The following is a 27,936-nucleotide window of genomic DNA, read 5'->3' as shown; positions in this document are numbered from 1 at the left end:
ACTCTATATTTTTCCAGAAAATATTTTTCTATGATTTCTATATTTTGCATGAAGGAGTACAGAATATTCTCATATCATTCTTTTAAAGTATTCCCCATTCCTACAGTTTTTTTTAATTTTTAATATATTTTATTTTATTTTATTTATTTACTCATTTTTAAATTCTTGGTTGGACAATGCCAGTAGTTTGTCTATTTTCTTGGTGTCTTTTTAGACTAGCATGAGGATGTAGTCTCATCAATTTTATTTCTTAATTTAACCAAATGTATGCTTCTATTATTATGGATTTAATTCTTTGGATTTAGGTTAAAGCTATTGTTTATAGCTACTGAATAATATGCTTAGGTTATATATGTTTAAGCTTTCCTGTTTCCACATTTCCTCATTTCCCCAGTCACTCATGAGTATTGCTGAAGTTGCATTCCATGAGCATGAATTGAGTTCCCACTAAAGGTAGATTGAGGGTAGCCCCAGTAGCTTAGTGGTTTAGTGCTGCCTTCCATGATCCTGGGGAGCGAGGATCGAGTCCCACCTCGGGCTCCCTGCATGGAGCCTGCTTCTCTCTCTGCCTCTCTCCCTCTCATTATTCATGAGAGACACTCTCCCTCTGTGTCTCTCATGAATAAATAAATAAAATCTTTAAAAAGAGGTAGATTGGAATTGTTTTTTAAGAAATATGGAAGGCATTGGAGATACTACCTATTCATAATTTGGTAAGGAAGCAGATTTTGAAAAGGCATAATGAAAGAAAACAGTCAAGAAAGTTCAGCAAGAAGGGAGGGAAAGAAAGAAGGAAGAACGAAGGAAGGAAGGTTGGTTAGTGTGAAATAAAGACTCACTAACCATATGCACAAGGTACTCTGAAATGACAAATCTCTAACTGACGGACAATAATAATTGCTCTGCTTACCTCAGAGGATTGTTGTAAGAAACAAATGAATTAATGTATGAGAAAGCATTTGGGAAACCAGTACAGAAAGATTAAGTACAATAGGTCAGGTGGGTGGGATAAATCCTAGATTTCCACATGCAATCAGGAATGCTGCCATTCTCAATGCCAGCTTCATTTCTAATTGTGTCACATACTTTTTAAAATGTCATCCAGGAAATTCATACTTAATTTGTGCCTACTGTAACACTCGGATTGCTCTTCCTCTATTGAACGCCATGCTCTGAAATAATTTTCTCTGCTATGAAATACTGAATACTTCTATTTGTAGCGCAATTGCCTAACTACCCTTTTCCTCAAGGGATCTTCTTCAAGCCAACTCCCAGCTAGGTTGGGCTCAATCTTCTGTTCCTGACGGCACCACTCAGGAATACCTCAGGGTCACATGGTAGTATCAGCCTCTGGGGCCTTAAGTCTCACACAAAGGAACAGCATCTCCTTGGAGGGCATTTTCAGAATTTGGAGGTTGTGTGGTTTGCAGAACGCCCCAATCATTCTGCTTCTAACCCATGCACACTGAAGGACATCCACTTCTCAGCCTCCATTCACAAGTCTTTCCCTCATATTAAGACGCACAATTTGACAGTTGCTATTTTGGAGACATGACTATAAAGAGGTAATAGAATATAGACTTTAGATAACATATTCAGAGGGCTGACCGATCAAAGTCTCCAAGGTATTAAAACAAATTCTTCTTTTTGATCTGTAATCTGATTTACTGGGACCTTCTGGGGACATTCAGTTGCTTTGTACCTTCGCTCCCTTTGGAGGTATCAGTTCCTTGATGCGGTTTGCAATTGTTCTAAGATTCAAATATCAGAAGTATAGGAAAGGTATAGCCACTGTTCCGTCTCTTTTTCTTTAAAAGAATCACCTTATTCTTTGTTTCTCTGTCCTAATTGTGTGATTCCAGAAGATGCTGCTGGTAAGATAAACTACTTCCCTGGCCAGAGGAATATAAACTCCGATCCAAGCTGAGCCAATCAGAGCACCTGACTTCTCTTGCCAAAACAACTGGCTCAAGGGTGGTAGGCAAAACTATGGTCTCCCAAATACGATCACATCTTGATAATAGAGCCTATGTATACAAGATGTTACATAGCAAAGGGCAATTAAGGTGCCAGATAGAATTAAGAATGCAAGTTAGCTGACCTTAAAATAGAATACCTTGGATTATCTGCATGGTCTCAGTACAATCACCAGGGTACTTAAATGTGGAAGAGAGAGGCAGAGAGGTCAGAGGGATAATTTATGGGAACTCATCCCAGCATTGCTGGCTCAGGGAGTAAAGAGGAAGAACCATGATTTCTACTAGCTAGAATAGGCTTTAAAAAAAAAAAAAAAAAAAAAAGGATTCTCCACTCAACTCAACTCTGCCAACCCTTGTTGAGTCACCTTGCATTTGGTGCCCCCCAAGAAGACCCAATTCAGATTTATAACTTCCAGAACGGTAAGATAATAATTTTCTATTGTTTAAAGCCACTTAGGTGGTGGTAATTTGTAATAGCAGCAATGGGGAACTAGTACAAGGGTGTTTATGCAAATACATTTTTAAGACATAGCTAGTGGATAAAGTACAAGGCCAGGGAGGCATTAGCCTAGAACTGCCAAGAGTCCATATGAGAAAGATGGGTCATGAGAATGAACTGAGAAGGGCAGAGATAAAGGCTGGAAAATCCTCCTCAAATCTCCCTGCCCATTTCTGGGTTCTGCAGGACAACATGTTCCCCTTCTCTTTAGTCTACATTGAACTGGGATATTTTGTCCCTTGTAATATGTCCCTTGAAAAGTCGTGAGGAACACGGGGCTAAATATTTATATAAGAGAGGTTCCCAATGAGCACAGCCCCAGATATGAGACCAACTCAGAGTACCTTTAAGCCAAACATCCCCTATCCATGATCACAACATTGTTTACAGATGGAAATATGTGTGAGGCTCCTCGTGGTCTCCAAGCCCAAGCCTCTCCAGTGTTCCTTGAGTAGGTCAACTCTTGGCTCATAAAGAATTAAACATCTTTGAGACTCACATTTATATATTATGTAAGCATGTGTAAAACAATCACACAATTACTCACAATTACTCACAATTACTCCCATGTAATCTCTCTCTCTCTCTCTCTCTCTCTCTCTCTAATGATCTTTCTCATGGTTCCTTGCTCCTTTGCTTCATGGAAGAGAACAATCTAGTCATCTCAATTTAACAGTTTAATTTGGACAGCATCTTTAGACAATGTAATCTTCTTTATTTTTATTTATTTATTTATTTATTTTTTGTAATCTTCTTTAGATAGAATGTCTGGTTAGGCAGGGACTCCCCTGCCTTCCTTTCTTTTCTCTGAATTGTTGTATGAATACTTTATTCTCAAGCCTCAAGGAAAGATGGGGTCTCTGAGTCCACAAAGAATCCCTGGCTTCTCCCACCAAGGGTGAGGTTGCTGCTCTGAGTGGCTTCCAGGATAGGTGACACCTGGTGTGAAGGCCACATCCTTTGGCTGCACCCTGTATCTATTTGCATTGATGATCTTCCTTGTTCAGCCTCACTGGGGCCCACCAGTGCTCCTGAATCAGCCTCATGGCATCTCCCACTGCCTCCTCTAGAGTCACAGTCAAATGGCTCACATGTCCCTGGGTCTGAGCTGTGCATCTGACGGCCTCTGCTTTGGAGTCATGTTGCCTCCTGGTCCCTGTGTGCCCCATGGCAGGTTGACTGTCCCTCATCCAGTTACCTATCTAGGGTGCACATGGGCGCTTCTCTAAACTGGACCCATTCCAGGTTAACTGAAGTGAAGCTTGGGAAAAGTAAACGATGTCTTCTTCTCTAACTCTGCTGCCACCCCAGATTTATTGTGACAGGGCAGCCCCCCCATGTAGCATGTGTGAAGGCTCTGAACTGACCCCTTACCAGGTTCTAAATGCCCTCTTTGGGCTAAAACTTAGAAGAAGAAGATTAAGAAATCCATATCTGGGGATGCCTGGGTGGCTCAGTGGTTGAGCATCTACCTTTGGCTCAGGGCGTGATCCTGGGGTCCTGGAATCAAACCCTGCATGGGGCTCCCTGTGGAGCACTTCTCCCTCTGCCTATGTCTCTGCCTCTCTCTGTGTCTCTCGTGAAAAAATACATAAAATCTTAAAAAAAAATCCATGTCTGATATCCTCTTTTTCCAACTTCTTTCCCATCTTTTCCCCCCTTGCCTGGCTTGTCTTTCACTTCTCTGATGCCATTTCCTCCTGTGTCCTGATTTCAGCCTGAGGGCTGAATTGTAACCTTGAGAGGGTGGGGTTGGAAACAAAATGGGACTTGTGAAATTTTAAAAATGTTTCACCAGCTCTGCATATTTACAGTGGGTTTTCCTTTCAAATTCAAAGAAGAAATTGCTTTCACTTCTACTGCACACAGTATTGGGAAAGAGAGTGATCCTCCTTCACGAAAATAGCCATAACGCGTACCACTTAGCATTGTTGTCAGTGCTCTCTCACTTTGCTAATGCATGACCACGTGTGATTACAAAGCAGTCACAACAAAGTAATTAGTGCATCTTACACTTTCCTCGGGTGGAGATTCCAAGGGGGATGCTAATTTGCATCTTGACTCACAGTCCCATGTAGTGGTGGGGAATATGGGAAGTCAGTTCTACCAGGAAAATTGTTTCCCAAATGTCATTGGAACATGAGAGGAAGCAGCAAGTGAATCAAGGCAGTGACATTTTTGAAAGGGAGCTACATAGGAAGTAGAAAAAGAAAATGCATTGGTGGTTTGCTAAGTGTCGGGAAGCATGCCAGACCCTCTAAAACCACAACTGAGGCACCAAACACTCACTGACTTATTGACAGATAAATAAAAGCACAGGAGAGCTAAGTAATGGTATGATTCATGTGTCCACGTTGTCTGGGCATCCAGAGATCCTATAACGTGTATTGTTGGCAATTTATAGAGAACAGGATCTAAAGCTCAGAAGGAAAAAAATAAAAGCTCTAAGGTCCACCTTTGCATGCAGATGTGGAACAGATGTAAAAATTGCAACACATTTTCTTCCTTCTCAAATATTTTTTTCTCTCACCTTTTTCTCTATTTGGAGGAATATATATATATATATATTCCTATATGTATATATATGTATATATATACATATATACAGCATCTTTAGGCAATGTAATCTCCTTTATATAAAAATATATATTTTATATATTTGATATATATTTTATATTTATATATGTATAAAATATATCATATATATATATCTGTGCCTTAGATCTCATTTGATGCAAGTCAGACTCCACTTGGTGATGTTGACTTTCTCAGCACAGAGCAAAAGCAGTTTAGTGAAGATGCCCTTAGTGCAAAATCTCATCTAAATGGTTCTCCAAAGGGAAGCTGGCACTCCGGGGCACAGTGGACACCTGTGGATGACAATCTTCCAGTATCTTTATGGAGTCTCCAGTGTCTGGCCTGCAAGCCACAAAGCAGTTGCCTGAAACATGCAATCGAATGAGACTCAGCAAGGCAGAGCCAGCATCCCAGCTCCCTGAACATGGTAGAGTGGTGAAGACATTAGGGGGCTTAGAAGCGTCGGTCTGGATCTATAGCCCTCCTTACTCTGCCAGCTTTTTGACCTTGAGCAAGCTACTTACTCCCTGGGTGTCTCAGTTTTCTTGTCTGGAAAATGGGGAGAATAATTTCCTACTGTCAGGATTAATGAGATAATATATGTAAATCGTATAGTTGGCAATTTTTATAATGTCGAGTTTAGCAACTCTTGCCATTTATTACTTGCACGACTGGAAAATTCTTCTTTGACCTTCCATCAGGGCTTATTTACTTAGTAAGCAAAAAATTCAGGATGTCCAGTTAACCTTGAATTTCAGATAAAAAATAATAATTTTTTAAGTTGAAAAATGTTCCATGAGATATTTGGTCTACAATATACTAAAAAGTATTCATTGTTTGTTTGAACTGGAAATTTAACTGGGAATCCTGGGTGTTACCTGGCTACCCTGGCATTGATTCCTCCTTGTCAGATGAATGCATATAGTTAGATTTACCCTATCTTATACCAGAGCATGACATGAAAGAAATATACTGGCAAAAGTTTTGTAAATTGTAACATGCGGTTCAGACATGAAGGAATGCTCTTATTACTAGCATGAAGAGTGTACTCCTCATCATCTGTTCCAAGCAGGCTGAGGGATGCACAGTGAAAGTCAATGAGAGGAGATACTGTTAAATTATAGACTGGTTAATCTGCTCACTTATTTTGAGGGGCCAAGAATCTCTGGGTTCCTCAAAACAGACTGCTTTTTCTCATCACTGTGCATGTGTGGATTTCACTGTGTGTTACTTTTTGTACTTGGGGAGAGAAGGAAGAAGAGGAGCAAGAGGAGGATTGTGAGGGGGACTGCCAACCCTTATACAGGGAGGGTTCTTTCTTTCTTTCTTTCTTTCTTTCTTTCTTTCTTTCTTTCTTTCTTTCTTTCTTTCTTTCTTTCTTTCTTCTTTCTTTCTTTCTTTCTTTCTTTCTTTCTTTCTTTCTTCTCTTTCTCTTTCTTTCTCTTTCTTTCTTTCTTTCTTTCTTTCTTTCTTTTTAAGATTTTTTTTTTTTTATTCATGAGAGAGGCAGAGACATAGGCAGAGGAGAAGCAGGCTCCCTGCAGGGAGCCCGATGCAGGACTCAATCCCAAGACCCCAGGATCACACCCTGAGCCAAAGGCAGATGCTCAACCACTGAGCTACCCAGGCATCTCGAGTTATTTCTCTTTAAAATAAATTTCTAGACATGCAATTTGCCTTTTCCAACGTATTAGGTTTTTCATCAGGTCCTGTAGTGGCAAATCACGAATGGCTTATTTCAGGGACAATCACAGGAAGGGCCAGTGGTGGTGTGCACTCACGCCAAAGCTGCATTTCAAGCATAAATGCAGAATTACAAGTGAAAAGTCAGGGTGCTAAGGAAGCTCAAGGAGATTTTAGCTCTCACATGGCAAATGCATCCAGGAAACAGAAGTACTCCAACACTTTCCTTTTTGAAGAAAAAAACATAAAGTATTTTCCATCTCTTCTCATGGCCCCACACTAGATACCAGAACAAAATGGGCTCCCGTGAAATCAATTTCTCATGATGCAATAAATAAGGAGAGAATGTGAATTTCACCTCTACAATGCTCAAGGTACCAGCTATCAGTTATGTCTCTTTAGCAAAACGAAAAATCCATTATGTCAAAAACTTAGTCAAATTGGTTATTTGATGGAACATAGTGAACAGAGGCCTTGGCCATGGAACTGCATTTTTATTTGTAAACCAGTTTTGCCAGCTTCCAGCAGACGCTGCCTCTGAGATGGGAGATACATAGGCTCAGTGACTGGAACAACCAACTTCGCCATTTCCTACAAGATATAGAGAAATAAATCTCCGGGGGACCCTTGGCCTTTGACTCTGGAATGCAGAAGCCTTGGGTGAAGAGAAACATATGCTGAGCACCCGCTCCAACGCAGACAGACACCAAGCAAGTCCCACCCCTGCATGAAATTGGCAATTTCCCAACACGGGAGTCTGATTTTCAGCTGGCAGGCACAACAGACAGGATAAAGCTCTCTGTGCGTAGACACTCAGGGCCATCGCGTTTTATGGACACAAATTGAAGATAAGATCTAGTGATGGAGTCTCCAGCCACAGCTTGAAACCAGCCCATCAATGTCAGGTTCTGTTAAGTACCTGATGCCAGCACTTTGCAGCAGTTCCGGTGGATAAAGGTTCTGGCAGGGTCAGTGTTTCAGGCGAAGTTCAGACTCTTCATTTGCCATAAATGAAGAAGATGGGAAGTGAGCTGTGAGATTTTTAGACTAATATTTAGATAATTGCAATTTATCTCCTCTTAAGGATCAAGCTGATTGAACCTGAGCCAGTCTGAGCTCCACGGTGTTTACAAGGGCCTCCTTCCTCAGAGCTGGATGTTTAAGGCGAGAGCTAGGATTTCCGGCTGACCTTGGAGCCGAGAATGACCAATCCCCGGTACCAATAATAGCGAGAATAAACAGTCACGGATACTGCAAACGCTCTATGTATCTCCAGTGCGGAGAGAAATTAATTTCCTATTTGGGTCCCATTCACAGAAATACTTCTAATGATGTATTTAAATCCAGACTCCGTGAAATCCCAGGCACACATGGTACCTGAGCCAACAGCATGAGTCTCGCATTTAATCGGTTACTGTAATAAACATATAAAATGTGTGTGTGTGTGTGTGTGTGTGTGTGTGTTTCATGAGAGGACAGAGCAGTGGCTACATAAAAGGACATCAAATGACACATCCTCCATCTCCCAGCAAATAAAAAAGCCATCAGCTCATAACAAGGCGGTGATAAAAGGTGCTGAGGCCAGTAAGATTAAGACTTTGTAATAAGGTGGAGGCGCCAAGAGTGACAGCCATTTTCTTTTATATTTATCATGTCCTCACATTGGGGTGAGAAGCCATGGCTCTGTCCCATTGCTGGCTAGAATTTATAGCAGCTCCATTATTAGGAGATTGCAGTGAAATGGGGTAGAGGTATGGTTTTCTGAGAACGTTACGATAGCCTCCTACATTATACACTTGACAGGTTTGTCAGCTCTTAGTAACAAGCCTTGTAAAGTACTTTAATATCATTAGCACTATTTTCTTAATGTGTCTGCTCTCCTCACGGCCTGAAAATATCATATATCATAGGCTGGAGGGGACCATGAACTCCTCTCTCCTGCTTTTCTGGTTTCTTCAACGTGATTTTATAGTCACACGCTGAGTTGATATTTTAATCAAAATAATGCAGCCATTTTCCTTTATTGATTATCAAGTAAATATGTATAAATATGTAGTTAGGGGTGGGCAACCCTTTTAGAGGATATTGAAAACACATAATGAATGGCTTTCTGGGGCTAATCTTGTTGCCCGCTCACTTCAGTTGTGCGGTTCGCCGGGAGGAGTTCCTTCCCTTTGGCTCTTCTGGCCCAGACGTCTGTGGAGTCCATGTGCAGCGAAGGGCATCACTGGCCAGAAGTGAAATTCTGGAAGCACGTTCCAGGTAGGCAAGGCCTACGTCGGATGCCTTTGAAATTTTTCCTGCCCGGACACATATCCTTTCTTTTCTTTCTTTCTTTCTTTCTTTCTTTCTTTCTTTCTTTCTTTCTTTCTTTCTTTCTTTCTTTCTTTCTTTCTTTCTTTTCTTTCTTTCTTTCTTTCTTTTCTTTCTTTCTTTCTTTTCTTTCTTTCTTTCTTTCTTTTTCTTTCTTTCTTTCTTTTTTTTTTTTTTTTTTTTGTGAGCTGTCATAAATGACAATACATCCTGTGGTTCATGGTGCATTTCAAAAGGGCCAACATTTATTTCAAAGTACAGAAATCCTGTGAGGGTTTTTCCCCCTTTAAGTGATAAGCACATAGGCTTACGAATGTTGATCTGCGATGCTGGTGTAAACCCAGAGACCCAACAATGTGAGAGTTTTATACATGTTTTAAATTTCAAAAATAAACAGGTGTTGCTTTGTAAGTATAATAGAATTATAAACTCCGCTTATGTGTCCTTTTTAAACAGAACATATATCTTCGTAGGAACATATATCTTCATATTCTTGACGTTATGTGACCTGGATCAAAAACTTTTAGTTAGTGGGGCACCTGGCTGACTCAGTGGTTGAGCAGCTGCCTTTGGTTCAGGTCATGATCTCAGGGTCCTGGGAGCAAGTCCCGCATCGGGCTCTTCAGAGGTAGCCCACTTTTCCCTCTGCCTATGTCTCTGCCTCTCTCTCTCGCTGTCTCTTGTGAATAAATAAATAAAATCTTAAAAAAACATTAAATTATTGTCAGCAATAGCATTATATCTCTACCAAAAATGAGGAGACACACACACACACACACACACACACACAACATCAAGGGAATTTTACCATATTCTGTAAAATTCAAATCGTTTGCGACTTAAAGATTTATTTATTTATTTATTTATTTATTTATTTATTTATTTATTTATGATAGAGAGAAAGAGAGAGAGAGAGAGAGGCAGAGACACAGGAGGAGGGAGAAGCAGGCTCCATGCCGGGAGTCCGACGCGGGACTCCAGGATTATGCTCTGGGCCAAAGGCAGGCGCTAAACTGCTGAGCCAGGGATCCCCTCATTTGTGACTTAAAAGAAGATTAAAGTAAAAAAAATAATGTTCATTTTGGTACTAGAATCAGAACAAAATATGAGCCACACGTAGACACTATCAATATTATGTTATTGGCTATACATTGCCCCAGATGTGTATTCAACTAGTTATTGGATATATGTGCTAACTCCCACCACCACCACTAACTCAGTGAGAAATCAAAGGGTCTAGGGAGTGTTTTCTTTTTAGTCAAAATCACTGCACCTAGAATGGGGTCTAGTATATAGGAGATAGTCAATAAGCGTTGGTTGGAGGAGTGAGTAAATGCATTTATAATTTCCTCCATCTTGCATTGGGATTTCTGTTCCCAGTTGTCAATAGCCATCAAAACAGGTTACTTGCAAGCAACAAACACATCAGGAGCTGCCCTAAGAGGAGTCATGGCATCTCTCAATCTGAGATTAATTCATTTCATGCTTTTCTTCATTAACTTGCATATGTGCTTCCACATTAAAGCAGACTATACAGATCCACTCAAGGCAATAGCACTATATAATGACAAATAGACACCACTAGGCAATCCACACTGTCTATTGGCAAATTATTTGAATTATTTGGATGGATTGTATTTTGAAAATAACATAAGAAGAATGTATATCTTTATCTCCATCTCCACACATGGTCTTTCTATTTCTTGGTTGTGCAAATATTTCAAGATGCAGTTCACAAAGTGCAACTGTCAGGTTAAATTTTGTTGATTTCGTAGCTTTGTTTCAGTTTGCTTAACAATGCCCTCCTAAATTCTGTATCCCCACTGCATTTGCCTAATTTAGGTGAGAAAATGATGATTCATACTTTAGGCCATCTCTCTTCCCACCTGAACAAGGAGACAGGGCAGGGTCAAACTCATATTTTTGTCTATTTTATAGTCAATACAATAATTGCTTCTGATGGATTAATTATATAGTAACTACGGCTGATTTTTCTTAGAAAGGAAATGATTAAATCGTGTATTTTTCAGTGGGATCTGGTCATCACATGAGAACCTAACCTAACCTTTTTTGAGTACTTTATGTCTCTTCATCTGAAGGAAAACCATTAATTTGATGTACAGAGAAACTGTCTTCTGAAAACGCTACCATTCACACAATCTAGTTAACATAAATACATTTTTAATACCTGTCGATAGGCAACGGTTCCTCATCAGTCACATCATTAGTTATAAAATCATTTAGTCTATTTATTGCTAGAAATCATTAAGAATTAGACTTATTTAAGCCTGTAAATTTACCAAGTTTCCAACATTTGATCCCATTGAGAAAATATTTTTTGATGAAGTCTTTCTGTGTAAAATGCCAGAGTAATTAGTCAAAATCATTGACTGAGGATTTATGGACATTCATGTATCTAAACAGCCATGTAATTTTTCCACACTGTTGCATTGGCATCCAAAGACAATATTGTAATATGTAGAGCTAAAAGGAAATTTAGAAGCACCTGGCTGGTCTTCCCTAAGCAAAATATAACTCTTCTTTGACATGCCACCTGAGCAAGAGTTGTTGGATTCCTCCTCCCCCTCTATATCCAAATAAGGCATACATGGAGAAAAAGTGGTGTCCTTATCAGTCCTTATCTCATGGTATAATTTATCTCCTCACCTTCAACTTTGAGATTCCAGAGTCTGTATAGCATTTCAACTGGTCAGATAGTTTTGGACACAATCCTGGATGGTCATCTTGACTCTGTTTTTTTTTTTTTTTTAAGATTTTATTGATTTATTCATGAGAGACAGAGAAAGAGAGAGAGAGAGAGGCAGAGACACAAACAAAGGGAGAAGCAGGCTCCCTGGAAGGAGCCTGATGCAGGACTCAATCCCAGACCCCAGGATCATGACCTGAGCCCAAGGCAGATGCTCAACCACTGAGCCACCCAGTTTTTAGTGCTTTACGGAAAACACCAATGTTGAGTTAATTAGCTAAGAACATGTCAGTTCAATGTTACTATATTTATGAGATCCTGAAACAACTAAGGGTAAAATCAAAATATCACCTTGATGATTTGTCCCAAAATTGAATTGTGTTTCAATGAATATTTTCGTTATTTTGACTTAGTGAGGATGTAGGGCAATGGGAGTTCTGTCCACTGCTGAATGGAGAATAAATCGATGTGATCATCTTGGACAATAGTTTGACATGATCAGGTTACTTGGCAATGTATGTACCTTCCAACATAGTAATCTGGCTTCTGGATGTACACCTGCAGGAATTCTTAGAAATGTGCTCAACATTGTTCAACATAGTCTAAAATTGGAAATAATCTGAATGTCCACCAACAATAGAAGAAAAAAAAATTGATGGCATGTTTATACAATGGAAACTATAGGCTGGGAAACCTGTATAGCCAACAGTGAATCACAAAAACTTAATGTTAAACAAAAGCACGAGATGATGAAAGATACACACAGATGATTCCATTTCCATAAAAATTTTCAAAAGCAAATCTAAATCTCATACTGATTAGAAATCCATATGAAAGTGAAAAATAATCCTAAAAAAAAAAGGAGAGAATTATTAACCCAGAATTCTGGAGAGTGGTATGATGAGCAGGTGGGTTAAGGAATGGGAATGCGATGGGAGGGGTCAAGAGATTAATGCACTGGTTACCTTAGAAGGTAGGTGTAAGGTTTTTTCTTTTAAATAAAATGAACATGTATAATGTATCCATGTTTTGAATATATCTTTCAAAATAAAAAAAAACACAATAGATAAAAAAGTAACGATAGATAAAAGGTGGAGATGACTCCAAAGACACATCTCTGTTCCTTTCTATCACTTTACACTTTTAAAAATACCTCTGACGCAACCACAGAGTAGTCTCTGATGTAGGCAAAAGTAGGAACCCCTCTAAATTGTGCATTTTACTTCACAAAGAAATGTTTTTCTGTAGTATATCAGACTTAAATCAAAGCTAGACAGAGATTATTTAATATACATGAGAACTCTATGAGATCTTATATGTTCTATCTAATACTTTTTATATACCCTTGATAGTTAGCAGTATGTATGAAGATTATGATTTCAAATCAATTATTCAGACATCGAAGTTAGCCAAATGCAGTCCATTAAAATGCCCATTGTTTTATGTTCCTGTCTCCTTTTAAGACAATTTTCAAAGACTAAATCAGGCACTTAAGGCACCATCATCTCATTTTCCCCAGATGTGTTCATGATGTAACTTTAAAGTCACCATTGTTGCCTAGTTTTAGAAGATATTGATAAATCATATTCTTGCATTTCAAACTAGTGGATACCATTTGAATAGTTTTTTACCTTTGTTTTATTTTCCAAAAGAGACTGGGAGAAGGTGGCAGATACTCCATAATGCTTGCTGAACAGCCCAACAAGAACAATGAAAGAAGGCACACAAAGCAAAATGAGTCATTTTATCCTCTCTCAACAACTCTGTAAGGTTCATACTGTTATTAATTATCTCCTTCTAACAGAGGAGAAAAATGATACCCAGTGAATGTAAAGACTTGCCCCAAATAAGTGGTTACCCTCAGGTATGAACTCTGATGCTTTGTTCTCTCAACTACTCTAATAAATGACCCTCCCTCCCGTGTGAATAAGCAAAGAGTTTATTACTATAATTATGCATATGTTATGTATGTATATAGGCAAAAGACCATCTTCAAATGTTTAGTGTAGTTCACGTGCATCATTAAATTATTTTGAAATTCTCATTATGAGTAACATTTACTATTGGTAAGTTATGTCCTCATCAGGCACATAATATCACCATCCCTTTAAGTTAAAGACATCAAAGGGTTTTTAATAGAAACTGTAAAATACTTCCTTTAAAGCAGTTTTTTTTTCACTCTCACTCTCTGAGTGAGACTGACATTTCTAGGAGATGATTGTCATGTGCTTATTTCCATTTCTCAGCGCCCTTCCTGATCACACCAGGCTGGTAATTAGTAAGATAAAAATTGCTATTGGATAATGCAACATTTCAACTGTCATCCTGCTGGATTGGGGGAAAAAGTTACTCTGTAAAATGAGAGCCCAGTGGTGCGATTGTATTGACTTTTATGTCATGTTTGTTTCAGTTTACTAGTCAAAACGAGTTTCACAGCTCCTCCTGGTCCAGAAGGTTCCGTTTGCTTTATGAAAATGAAGCTGTCTTGTTTTCTGGTTCATAAATCATTGTCAAGCGGAGCTAGATAACAGAAACAAGTTCAGATTCCAGAATGATTATCCTTAGAGATGATGTATTAAATATACAGACTACAACTTGATTTTCATAAGCCATGTTGACTTTGCAGAACTAAGGCTTCAGGGGGAAATTATCTCATAAAAGGAGGTGTGAGAGAGCCTGCAAAATCTAACCAGGTGGGGACGATGAGGGAGGGAAAAAAGTAGAGCATCTTCACATATAAAGACGTGCTTTTTCTCCCATTTCCTCTCTGTTATTTACCTGCTGGTGCTCCTAGAAGCATCTGGGTGCCTCTTTATCTTATAAACAATATAGGAATCATCTTTAGAGAAGATGAGATTTCCTCTTTCTTTCATTATCTGCCATTTCTCTTTTGTCCTCTTCTCGAATATTCTGATGTCTTGTAAAGTCTTTCTTCTGCTCTTTATGTCTTAACCTCTTTCTCCCTGAAATTAGGCTGGTTTGAATTTCACTTCAGGGTACCACTGCCTTTGCACAAGAGGCTTTTTGATGCCTCACTAGAGCCAAATCAGGGGCCATGGGAGCAAAGTCTGAAGAAAAATCAGAGTGGAGTTTAAAAGAGTCTCAGAGATGCCCTGAGATTAGAACTGTCCCTGTGGCAACTCACGGAACAGGTTTCTTATACATACCTCGTCCTGAATGTGCTGACATCAACTTTTGCTCTAAATGAAGAGTTCAGACCTCCAAGCAGTCAAGTGCATTCCACTGAGAAAGAGAGATGTTTCTTCATGTGAAATGTGTTTCATCTCCTGCCTGACTATTTAGTTCCTATTGGAGCTTCAAGTCTCATTTCAGCATCCTTCCTCAGGGAACCCTTCCCTTCCTCCCTCCCAGCCACCATCTGAGGTCCTGTTTCTCTGGGCTTTCACACTATTCATTGTTCCCTCTTCATACTTATTGCAGGGCTAATCAAGAATTAATTGTATTATTCATTTCTGTAATATTCCTCTTACTTGGTAAGGTCGAAGTTCCACGGGACTCCATGGTCATTTCTGATCATAGGGTTGTGATCAAACACAAAGCACATAGTAGGTTTGCATTAATTATTTGGAAGCAGAGCATAAAGAATTAAAGACATGAGGGAGGGACATGTACCTGAAGCCATTCAAAATTCTGGGTAAAACTTGGTCTAGCAGGGCATTTGGATGGAGATTCAAGATGTAGTCAAGATTTAATTCTGCTTCAATTAAGTTTTCTTGCTCAGACTGGATGGCAGCCTTCTCCAAAGAGCAAAATAACAGAAAGTGTATTGATACTGGCATGTATTTCCTGTATCATGAAAAAGAACTTTCTCTGCTTTCCAGGAAAAGTCTTTGATTTTCTTAAGATGAGAAAAGCATCTGGGAAAGGAAAGAAGGTCTGCAACCCAACCCATAAATGCCACAAGCCTCCAATTTGGAATTCAGGAAGTTATAATCTTATATTACCTGGCTGATCTGATTAATTTATTGATTATTTATTTACCTATCTAGCGTCTTTTTACTCACTTGTTGAGCAGGAAGGCAAAGTGAAGAATTGGAAAGCTATTTAAAAACTTTAATAAATATAAATGACTGCATGGGATCTTCATGTCAATATGTATTCTCAACAGCATGCTCAGAGACCTCTGTCATCTGGACAGTTGTCTCAGGTTGTCACTTCACTCTATTTGCAGGAAAAAACCCTAACATCCCCCCCCCAAATTTTTTTAAAACCCTATAACACAGCTTTTTTATAAGATAATGGCAAAATGTCTATTGAACTTTAGATTTTCTAAGATACATAAGATTTCTAGGCAGTTGGTTAACTCATGTGGACTTTGCACCTTTTATAAATACATAGGCAATTGTAAATATGATCTTGTTTTCCACACAGCCATTGTAATAACACTGGTGCTTGGCTCTTTAGGAAGAGAGAGTTTCTATGGAACAATCAATAGAGAAACCCTGCATGGTTTATTTTCTATTATGTATACCTTACAGGTCATTGAGTCAAGTACTGTGGCAGGATTTCTAAAAGGCTGGTGATTTTTAGGAAAGATCATCAATAACATATGTAGCCGAGCAAGCTAAAATAATTACAATCAAATTTCATGCTTCAGGGCATAAACTGATTTCCTCCAAGGGTCAGGAAGGAATCACGTTGCCTTCACCAATGTGTACTGCATCGGGTAAATGACCCACCTATTTTTGTTTGGTTTTGCTCTTTTTTTTTTTTTTTTTTCTTTTTTCAGGAACTAATATACAGATCAGTTTTCTTTAGAATGCAGCTCAGGGGCAGCCCGGGTGGCTTAGCGGTTTAGCGCCGCCTTCAGCCCAGGGTGTGATCCTGGAGACCCAGGATTGAGTCCCATGTCCTGTTCCCAGCATGGAGCTTGCTTCTCCCTCTGCCTGTGTCTCTGCCTGTCTCTCTCTAATAAATAAACAAAATCTAAAAAAAAAAAAAAAGAAAGAAAGAAAGAAAGAAAATTCTAGAATGCAGCTCAGGTCACTCTAGGGCCATCATACCAGATTTGCTTTTTCTAGAACAAGCCACAGGATGGAGCATAGGTTGGCAAGCAATGCCTAGAAAATGCAAATGTCCCTTCTTGGATACATTTTTAAAAGTTGAAAGTCTACAAGGGGAAAATGGAATGGAGGAAAAAACAAAACTATAGGATGTGAGATTTCAAGCACCCAGTCTTAAAACTCAGTGAGGACCACCTTTAACCTCTCAGGCTCTCTCCACCCATACACTTCAGCCTTGGCTTCGATTAATCTTGCCTCTTTTCCCTAGCTAACTTTTGCCATTGGCTCTCTCTGGTTTTAAAAAAATCTCCATCAGAACATGATTTTGCTCTTTTCAGGATTTCAGCATCATGAGCAATAGATTCTAACCTTTGCCACCATGGGGGAGGGTGGGGAAGGAGGGGAGAGAGGACCAAATGGTTATTCTCAGGCGCTGCTTCTACTACAAACTTAGCACAGAGGGCTTTGAGCTAATTACATTCTGTATATCTGAGCCAGCTAGCAGAGCTTCATGCTGACACTCAGATACATCTGGGCCTGATAACAATTGCAAATACTCAGGGCACACTTAAAAAAAAAAAAAGGCTTATGTTACAATGTGAAACAGCATGTTTTACAGTCCTCAGAACGGTCAGATAAATAAAACAGCTCCAAGTCCAGAGCTTTGTGGGGGGAAATGTATTTTGTAACATTTCATTTAGAGCAGGAAAATTTCCCCACTGACAAGGGAACATTTGACCCTAAGAAAATGTTAAGTTCCACCCACAGCTGTTTGAGGAAATAGGCAATAGAAGACTCCGGGCTGCCTTCAATGATGTAGGCTATACGATTACAATCACCTCCCATTCAGAGGGACAGTTTTGGGTCCGATTTGAGAGTAGCAGAGAATATATAAACAGCTCCTTCTGCCCATATATCCAAGGAGAAGGCGTCGGAATGAAGAGATGGCACATTTCTAGGACATATCCAGCGTCAAACCTGAACAGATAATTTGAGTTAATTTGGGAGCTTTCTTTAGGGGCAGTTTAACATATTCAATGCAGCTAGGTGACTTTCCAAAATAATCAGTCATGCTTTGGGGTGGTGCTGGGCGCACAAAAGGAAAATCCCTCCCAAAGCCAGAGTTGTGCAGAAGACAGGAACAACTGTTGGCTGTGCTTGGCAAAAAGCTTGTAGGCAGTCCCTTCTGCTAACACATGCTATATGTCAGCAATCATCTTTCTTCCCCCTATGGAGAGTTGCGGGGTCATAAAAGAGAGGGGTATCATTGACCTTAATCTGGCAAATTTCCCTGTTTCTTGAGTTTACATCTTTGTAAAGTATAGCCTTGATGCATTAGTATTTCATATTCTTGCCCTTTTCCCTCAGCTTGTGGTTTCGTGGCACAAATGCATATACCCAAGATGCTCATCTTCTCCATCTCATGCCACTGCCCTTCCAGAACATTTTTATTTCAAAGTTGCATATAGTGGCCACAACTTTATTATGGAAGAACACAAAAAAAGTAAGATCCCCATTTCTAAAGCATTATGGATTTTACTCATTAAGGTATATTTTCTTTTTTTAATTAAAAAGAATGACTAGGAGGTAGTTAGCCCCCATTTGACAGATGTAGAACTGAGGCTCAGATATATGTAGGAAGTTATTCCAAATTCTATAGCTCTTAAGCAGAACCTGAGCTCAACTCCAAACCTATGAGCATCTGTAACTACATGGGGTGCCTTTAGGCAGTACACGACCACCTTTCGATGGGGGAGCAATTTTAATTTCAAAAGCACTTTTCTTTCCTGCACTGTCTCCTTTAATAAATAAATCCAATAGAACCCACCGACTTAAAAATCACTCTCAGTTCACAGGCACAGGGAAGTAACTGAATTTATTAACAGAGGTAAAGTAACTAATGTAATGTGAATTTGGTATTCCTTTTAGACATAGTCTCTCCCACATATGGATATCAAATATACCTACGAACATGTATTATTTTTAAGGATGATATGCCATGTCTCCCAATTTGTTCTCTTAAGGAAGAAAATAAATACAGATTATCTTGAATATAATGGATGTGTTCAGAGACCATGCTTCATGTTTACTGAATCCCCGACTCGCTCAGTGTGAAGGCCATCTCCCCTAAAAACAAAATACCGCTTTTTGGTAAGCTGTAGAGAGGTCGTGTTTGTTTGTTTTTTTGGTGGGGCAGTGGGGGGTGGGGAGGATTGGTTTCTCTGGAAAGCTCACTCCTGTGTTCTCAGGGGTTATAAAAATGGGAATAATTTTTATTGGCAATCCACTGGAATAGTGCTGAGACAAATGGAAACTTGAAGATTCGGATCCTCAGAGGTGAGAACATACAGCTTTTGGGAATTGGGAGAGAATCTGACCAATAAAGGAAGTCACTATTTTTCCAGGCCTAAAGTGAGTTATAGGGCGAGACGGGTGTTGTATATTTATGTAAGGCAGCAGCAGGGAGTTTAAGCGGCTGTATATTGCTGAAAGAGCATCATTCACATTCAGGCTGAGACAAAAGGTGGAAATGAAGTAACATCCTGGCCAAAGAAGGCCTCACGACAGAATAATAACATTTCAGAGAGGGGGGCCATAGAGGAGGCTGTGGGTAGGCCTCAAAATGAGGAAATGATCAAGATGCCTTGTCAGGCCTTCAAAAAACAGTCGCACATGCACTCACTCACACACACACACACACACACGCACACACACACGCACGCACACACACAGACACGCGCCCGCCTGCTCAGGATTAAGGCCTGGCCAAGTGTCCTTGGGAGGGAAGGTCATTTATCTTTCACAGAAACGCGTACACAATTACTTGCAACCTTCATCAGTATAGTCAGCAAGATAGGTTTGCCAAAAGAACTAGAAAAAATATATATCAATACACGGATTACAGTTGGGACCCCATTTGGTGTTTATTATTATCAGACACTCTAGCCTCACTGCATCCGCGTGGAGACTAATTCAGGACAATATCTGAAGGACTAAAGTGGTTCTGGCTGCTCAAGAGATTGGGGGGGGAAGGGGGGAACTGCCTTATCTCCTGTGTTTATTTATTGTGTCCTTTTGTTTAGAGGAAGTTGCAAGTAGAAGAAACGGGTCATGAAATTATACTCCTCTAATGCCAAATGGTGAGAGGGAAACAGACATTCACTTCAGAAAAAAACGATCAAAAGGGAAGGGGGAAGAAAAAAGACTTTTAACATTCAAAAAATACACACAGCTAGCCTGCGGGACCCTTTGAAAAGGCTCTGCTTGTTTGGTAGAAATAGTCTAGGGCGCCCCCACAGGCTAATTAAGATGTTGTCAAAGTTTTTAATGGTGGATCTTGGTGACTATTTCAGGAGATTTAGTCATTTTAGCAAAAACAAAACAAAAACAAAAACAAAAAAACAATGTAGGATAAGGATCTCCAGCCACACAGAGAGTTTTCAGTTAATACTAAATTAAAATGGTTGTTAAAATATGAAATCACATGGAACTGGGTTGCAAATAGCCTGTCCTAACCTTGAGGTTTGTTTCCTTTTGAAGCAGATATAACAATTATGAAAAACTTGCAATTAAAAGGCTTTCTATAAAAATGTGTACGTGACAGGCCGTAGACTAGATTTGAAAATTTACCTTATTAGGACAAAGTGCAATGAGTTTCACGATGATTTGATGCTCAGGAAACGTCATTTCAAACATAAAACGCATTCATACAAATCCTTCAGCATATTTCAAGTTTTAAGTTTGTTATTTCATCACAAAATGAATAGATTTGCTTCTATTTTTCATTTTAATTTTTTTCTTTTGCCATTTTTACAGCCACATATAAAGCTGCCATTTAAAAAAACACAAACAAAAACAACCAGTGGCTCAAAATGATTTAATTTTCTTCTTTGACCCTTTTTAAAAAGTATGATTTCTCACTCTTTCAGTTTGCACATTCAACCCCAATATTATCCGGATATGGTATTTAGCAACCTTTTCAATAGCCAAAGGCAAGAAATACTAAGAATGGGCTGAGGGCTCATCCTCTCCCTATAAAAAGGAGCAATTTGCAGATGGGAAGGGTGGCATCTGCGTTTGCAGGTGAACTTACCAGACACAGAGCTGAAGCCAAAGATATCTAGGAATGACAACCTCAGCACATCCGCGAAATGATCCTACTTGCCAATTTCCTATTTTTCCACAGGGGACATCTTAAGGGCTGGGGTCATGCAAATTCAATCCTGACTTTTGAAGCAGCAGGTAATAGCCAATGCCAGAGGCGGGATTCCAAAACCATTAGCCCACTGGTCTGATCCTACATGGGCAGACTTCATTTTTGGACCACATACATACCCCACCTCATGGCATGCCTGTCTGGTACTAAAAGCGCATCGGTGGGGAAAATATTGAAACAGATCACTCACTGAAGCATATCTGAGAAGTGGTTTTTTTTTTGGGGGGGGAATGCCATTTCTGCAGAGTTTGAGCTCCATTGAGAAAAATAATATCTTAAATACAGATTGTTGGGAGTCTCCACTCCTGTGTTTACTATATATATATATATATATATATATATATATATATATATATATATAAAATCTAGCTATATAAAAATCTATCTGTAAAGAATTTCTTGAACTAAGAATCATTGGTCACACCTGCAGCAGTTCATATAAAAAGCAATATCGGCAGAGGGGGAAAAATTCTTCCTTCCTCGATTTTCCCTTAAATGTTTGAGTAAGGAATCATTAGAACAGTCACAGGCATCTGTGCGGTGTGGTGTGTTTAAAAAAAAAAAAAAAAAAAGAACCCTCCATTTAAACACAGATTTTAACCTTTCCACCTTAGCCTCTTACATTTTCTTTCCTTTTAGTCAAAGCATTTAGGTAAATTAGGATGAGGTCCCTCCATAAAAATGCAAGGGGATCAGTTAAACTTTCATCTCTAATTTATTCATGAAGGAGTGAGGTCTTGCCTGGTCGTGCTGTGCATCATCCTGTCAGAATGACTTTCTCTCGTATTGAGAAGGGAGATGGAAGGACAGGAAATCGGAGCCTGGGCTTTGCTTGTAATTGCTGTGAGGATAAAAATGCAGGTGCCTTCTTGCCTGGCCAAGTGAATGTGAGCAACAGTTTCGAAAATGAGCCAGAACTGAGGTAGCATCTCTATGTGTGTGAGGGTACAGACAAAATCCCGTATCAGAAATATCAATGTGTGTACATTACAAGAATACACATGTAATACACAGGTCGATTCCATCTCTCTAAACCGAATTGATCATTACTGGTGTAGGCACATGTACAAGTGGATATAAAGTATTTCCAACAATGGAAAATACACCTGAATTAAATTTCCTACTCCATGCTCTTTCTAGCTCTGCTGGGTTTTGTAGTTACAACTTCCTCGAGCTTGATAGTGTAGGCTGTCCACTTTCATGATTCTTGCACTCATGAATAAAAAAACTGAAGCTCCTCATTGCCCTGTGTGTGCAAGCAAACACGTGTGTGCATATCCAGTGCACACATGACCAGGGCCAAGTTCAAAAGATTTATTCATCTTTTAAGAAGACCCTCATTTTGTCTTTCAAATTTAACTGTGGTGTAATACGTTTAATGTTCTCTCTTCAAAGTTCATCTTTTTTTTTTCTTTTCAAACCATTTCCTGTTGTTTTTCTCCCCCCCTCCACTTCCGAATATATTTCACATTTGCAGGCTTGTGGGGAAGGAGCACAGAGTCCTGTAATGTGAAAGACCTTATTCTAGTTGATGAATAGGTTCCTCGGTTTTGCCATTCCCACCCCAGCATTCAAAAATTATCATCTTTTATACATGTGCAAAAGGGAGGGGGTGGGATCTGGCATTAGTTCTTTTAGTCGTCAGGAAATTACAAAATGTACACTTGCGAAGTAAGCAATTTTTGCAGTCGGCCTGCACATCCATCTTTTTAATGAGCCTTGTTTATAACCTGACGCCATGTTTCTAGTCACCTACCCTGTTTACGTCTTTGGCCCCTTTAATTAAGAGAAGAACCAGTTAAAAGAAAGTAAGAAGAAATATTAATATGATCTGATTAATTCAGCTAGCAGGAGGTTATGGGGGACCAAGGTTATTATAACCTATAAAGGCAATGTGAATAAAGCTGTATTCATTTGTAATTTTATTAGGCGGAGCAAATTAGCGAGTCTGCATAGCAGTGACAAAAGACCCGTTCCTATTCTCTCTTACCCCCTACTGCAAGGGCCAGGTGCCCAAAGTTAGGCCCCATATTAGGCAAATGAGATCTGATAAATCTCAGCTGCACATCTAATGAGAACCTCCAGAGCTGGTGCTGTGCTAATTTGGAAAGATTAGCTGGGATGTTTGTGTATGGCTGGTTAAAGTCCAATGAAATAAAAGGAAAGCACAGAGAAGAGGAAGCAACACCAGGAAAGGGTTAAAGACATTAAGACAACTCTCTCAAGGCCAGAAAGAATTGATAATGGACAAACTATTAGAAACAAACTATCGAGGGCAGTTTGAGGGGTGAAGTGAAAATTCTATTCTAAAAGAAAACATCAATGTAGCTGGACTTTTTTATAATAATAAAAAGCAGTAAGGTCCACCTGTGTAGGCTTCCCCATACCTTGAACCTTCCCACCCTGGCCCCTCTGACATCAGGAACCCAGCTTTCATCTACTTTCACGGAGTCAAAGAAAATTACAGGGTTTATTTCTGGCAAAGATGCGGTGAGTCCTGATAAGTTACGGAGAATTCAAAGTGAAAGGAAGTAGGTATGCTGGGAATTTTTAATACAAAGACTTCTAGGTCCTTCCAGGGGGACATTCTCATGGGCTGGTCTATGGATTTTGAAAAGAAGTTCCATTATTCCAAAATCCTGTGTAGACAAATATGCTTGGGCCTCTGATGTATGAATTCTACTTTTCCTCACTTGCTTTTAAATCATCAGTTTTTCTAAACTCATTCCAGCTGTTCTGGCCTGACTTGGCATCTCCCGACAATGGCTCCAATCCTTACCTGGCTTATGCCTGGCTTCTCAGATGTGAACTTAACACTGAGACTTGGAGGGCCTCCTGTTCCACTACAGTTCTAGAAATAGGTTTTTTATTTAGTCATGAGTAAACTCCATTCCAATAGTTAAAATTGATCATGATAGTTCTTAGTCTGTTAAATATCCTGAACATAGACTCCTAAAGAGCCCCTCAGAGTGCTTAATCGACTCCAAGTAAGAAAATTAGCCTTTTCTAAGAAACAAAACAAACAAGCAAAGGGAAAAAATAAGGGAGAGAGATACAAAGCAAGAAACAGACTCTTAACTATAGAGAACACACTGATGGTTACCAGCAGGAAGATGAGTCTGCGGATGGGTGATGGGGATTAAGGAGTGCACCTGTCCTGATTAGCACCGGGTGATGCATGGAAGTGCTGACATGCTATATTACACACCTGAAACTAATATAACACTGTATGTTCACTAACTGGAATTAAAATAAAAACTTAAAGAAAATTAGCCTTTTACCATGAGTAAAGCATCCTGTCGAGTATACTTTTACTAGAAAAAAATCATAAATTGGATAATAAGAGCAATATTGTCAAAATAGGTCATTTCAGAAAACCAATGGAAAAATGAAGGACATTTAATTTGAGCAGGCATTTCCATGGCCAAAATTATTTGAATGTTTTAAATTATGTTTGATGCAAGTATAAAATAAGTTTAAGAAAGTCAAATAATAAGAAGTACCCCCCTCTCTGGTTGAGTAATGACTTCTCAAAGAAAAAAACCTCTTAATGGAAATAAAAGACAGAGCATTGTGTTAGATTTAAGTGTTCTCTTACCTCCAGGTTTAACATATTGTAGGACTCGCAAAAATGTGAAAAAAAAAATCATGCAATTCTGTCTCTTTATGCTAAACGCATCTCGAAAGTTTTAAAATTTTATGTAAAAATCAGTGTATATGAATGCGGGAGGAAATCCCACCATGAACACGTTTTTCTTTTAAAGATTTTATTTATTTTTTCATGAGAGACACAGAGAGAGAGAGAGGTAGAGGGAGAGGGAGAAGCAGGCTCAAAGCAGGGGGCCTGACGTGGGACTCATCCGGTCTCTAGGATCACACCCTGGGCTGAAGGCAGCGCTAAACCGATGAGCCACCTGGGCGGCCCCATGAACACATTTAAATACCTTCCAAATCACTGGGATTTTATCTCCTGGGTGACACTCTCTTTATTTAAAATTTGCTTTGGTCAGTATGGCCACTTTTTTGATAGAAAATGTACACAAAATTGTTAATATTTACATAAAACTCAAATGTCCCCTTGATCTGTCCAAACGGCTCTTTGCTTCCACAGTTCAGGTGAAAAGTGGTTAAAAATCTCTGTAACAGAGGAGATGATGCATCACCCAGAAGCAGCTAATACTATCATAGTAGAGACTCAGGGAATATCTGTTGAGTCAAATAAGTCAAATAAGTGTTCAAATGCATATCACACACAGCTTGGGAAAGTGACCCGTGGTTTTCAATCAGAATCCATCCTTCTTTCATCACTGATGTCACTGCCCTAAGAACATTTGGTTTATTCTGAACAACAGGGGTTTAGAGCATGTCCTCTGGTCAAAATCCCAGCTCTATCACTACATGTCTCTGGGCAACTAACTGAATCTCTCTTTGGTTTAGTTTCCTCTTTTGTACAGTGGGGAAAATAATGGTAGTGCTTAGCTCGTGGAGTTATTTTGGGAATTAAATGACTTAATACCTGTAAATCATTTAGGAAAGTATTTGGCATATTGCAGTGCTTGATAAAAATCAGCTATAATATCATTTTAATTTTACTTTCAGTACAGTTTTTGTTGCGGTCTCTCCCCAACTTGTGAACCCCTTGAAGACAGGAAGAGTCTTATTCAATACCATGGTACATCTGTACCTAGCATGAAAGCCCTGCCTAAAAAGAAGGACTCAAGACAGGCTGATGTTTTCATGCAGGTAGCAGTCAGTGAAACAACTCTGACTACAACATTTCTTTCCTTCTCAACTTAGTGCTTTGGTTTTTCCTCTTAATCTTCTTTTACTTTTTAAAAATATTTTATTTATTTATTCATGAGACACACGCAGAGAGAGAGAGAGAGAGAGAGGCAGAGACATAAGCAGAGGGAGAAGCAGGCTCCCTGTGTGGCGCCCAATGTGGGACTTGATCCCAGGACCCCAGGATCAGAACTGAGCCGAAGGCAGATGCTCAACCACTGAGGCACTCAGGTGCCCCCAGACTAGGATTTTGTTCCATCTGCAGGAAGCTAGCCTTTATGGGGAAAGAGAATTCTAAATTCCCCCTCATGGAATTGTGACCAGTCTTGGTGAGATATCTATGTGAAATACCTGGTACTCAATAAATGATGGCTATTGTTATAATCATTATTTGCAGAAAATTTCACCTCAGAGGGTTCTCCTAGGCATGAAAAACTTAGAACAAACATCATTTGGTAATAGTTGCATTAATAGTTTGGAATAGTGCTTTGGTAAAAAGGATTCAGTCTGAGCCCACACTCAAGGGAATGAGTCTGTCATTTGTGAATGAGTCTGCCTTGTGCAACTGTACAGGAAGGGCCAGCACTGTGCTATGTCTTTTCCATGTAGACTCTAAGGCAAGAGTCTTTTCAAAGATATGAGCGCATAGATGTGTTTGGAGATCTAATGAAGCCTATGAATCTGTCTTAGAAAAAAATGACTTTAAGTGAATAATATAAAATGCATTTTAAAATACAATCATTAAAATGTTCATAAGACAAACTCATAATATCAAAATATGTATGTGCTTCTTTATTAACAAGTAACAAGATCTAGTGGCAGGTCTCATACCTAGCATCCTGTCAAAGGTGTATTGAGCATACATGATGTTGTGAAGTATCTATGACATGCTTAACATGATAGAATTGTATCCATTTCTTGGTGAGAAATAGTAAGTATTGTTCATACTGTTGCTATGTTTTCTCCACATTCATAATAAAAGGGGATGCTACAATTCAGTAGAAATCAAGTGAAAATAAAGATGCAACTTATATCCATCTGATTTCATGAATCTCCTGCTCTAGAACCCTAGATGAAGAATCACTGTGCTAGAATCCCAACTTAAAACCCTGGCCTAAGGCCTAGAAGTTTCTTTTCATTTAATCAGCTTGGTATACCATACTTTTCCATGACCACCACCCTGTTCACCCTTCAGCACATATTTTACCATCTTATGAAGTTTGTAAAGACCTTCAGAAACTAAGTCTTAGAAACTTCTGTGGATACTTTAAATTGTTCCTCCTACCTACACACAGTTTACCATCATAATTATTATGATTATGTTTCTAGCGGAATGGAGTAAATTGGTAAAAATGTTAGAATTTAAATGAGCCAAGTTTGAAGGTAGATGCAAGAGAATTCATACTAAGCTATGACAATATTTTAAGAAATGAAACACTTTGAGAACAATTATAAAACAGGAAGTGCCTTAAGTCTTGGGAAACCTCATACCCAGTTGTGCAAAGGGGAAAGATTAAAATAAACTTTGGACAAACATGTAGACTGGGATACTAAACTATATAGCTTTTTGACACTGAACCATATTCCTAGATATAGGTTATAATTCATTCTCCTAGATATGAAACAATTCTTCACACTGTTGGATTAAACGCCCAGAATATTAAAAAAATCCGAGTATATTGGGACAGTGGGACAGAGTGATGTGTATCTCTAAAAAAGGAAACACAATTTAGATTAGGAATCCATTGTAAAGACAGGATACAAGCCTGGATTGGTGATTCATGTATTACAAATATTTTGCATGTTATGGGATCCCCATGAAAGAAACATGTCCAAAGGGACAGTTAAAATAAAATCTTATTCATTGCTCACACATCTTAGTGGTGTTTGAGAAAGAACACAGGATAGAAATCCCCTAAATTTGACCTTTCAAAAGCAGACACCGTGTGGGTCTTCCTTGCTTGTTTACATTTGCAATACGGAAAAGATTAATTGATTGTTCAATAAATTATCACTTTACAGATGGGGTTAGTGTCTTAAACAAACCACCAATCACCTTGTTAACACATAGATATAAATAAATCGTTTTCAATAGGATGAAAATTATCCCCTTTGTAGGTGTGGCAATTAGATTATTGATTTTAGGTAAATGTCTA

General features: G+C 39.1%; 1 long non-coding RNA gene across 3 annotated transcripts in view; it reads left to right on the top strand.

Moving 5' to 3' along the window:
• LOC102155852 overlaps positions 1 to 27,936 on the top strand; it is a 123,677-nt gene that overhangs the window by 22,630 nt on the left and 73,111 nt on the right. For all 3 annotated transcript variants that reach the window (XR_005357010.1, XR_005357011.1, XR_005357012.1), the window contains exon 2: positions 8,881 to 9,000. This is a non-coding gene — a long non-coding RNA (uncharacterized LOC102155852). The remainder of the gene's footprint in view (positions 1 to 8,880; positions 9,001 to 27,936) is intronic.

Source organism: Canis lupus, chromosome 3 (genome assembly GCF_011100685.1).
Source record: "Canis lupus familiaris isolate Mischka breed German Shepherd chromosome 3, alternate assembly UU_Cfam_GSD_1.0, whole genome shotgun sequence".
NCBI classification, from domain to species: domain Eukaryota; kingdom Metazoa; phylum Chordata; class Mammalia; order Carnivora; family Canidae; genus Canis; species Canis lupus.
The sequence above is the reverse complement of the archived record's forward strand: the minus strand, read 5'-3'. Positions and strand labels throughout refer to the sequence as shown.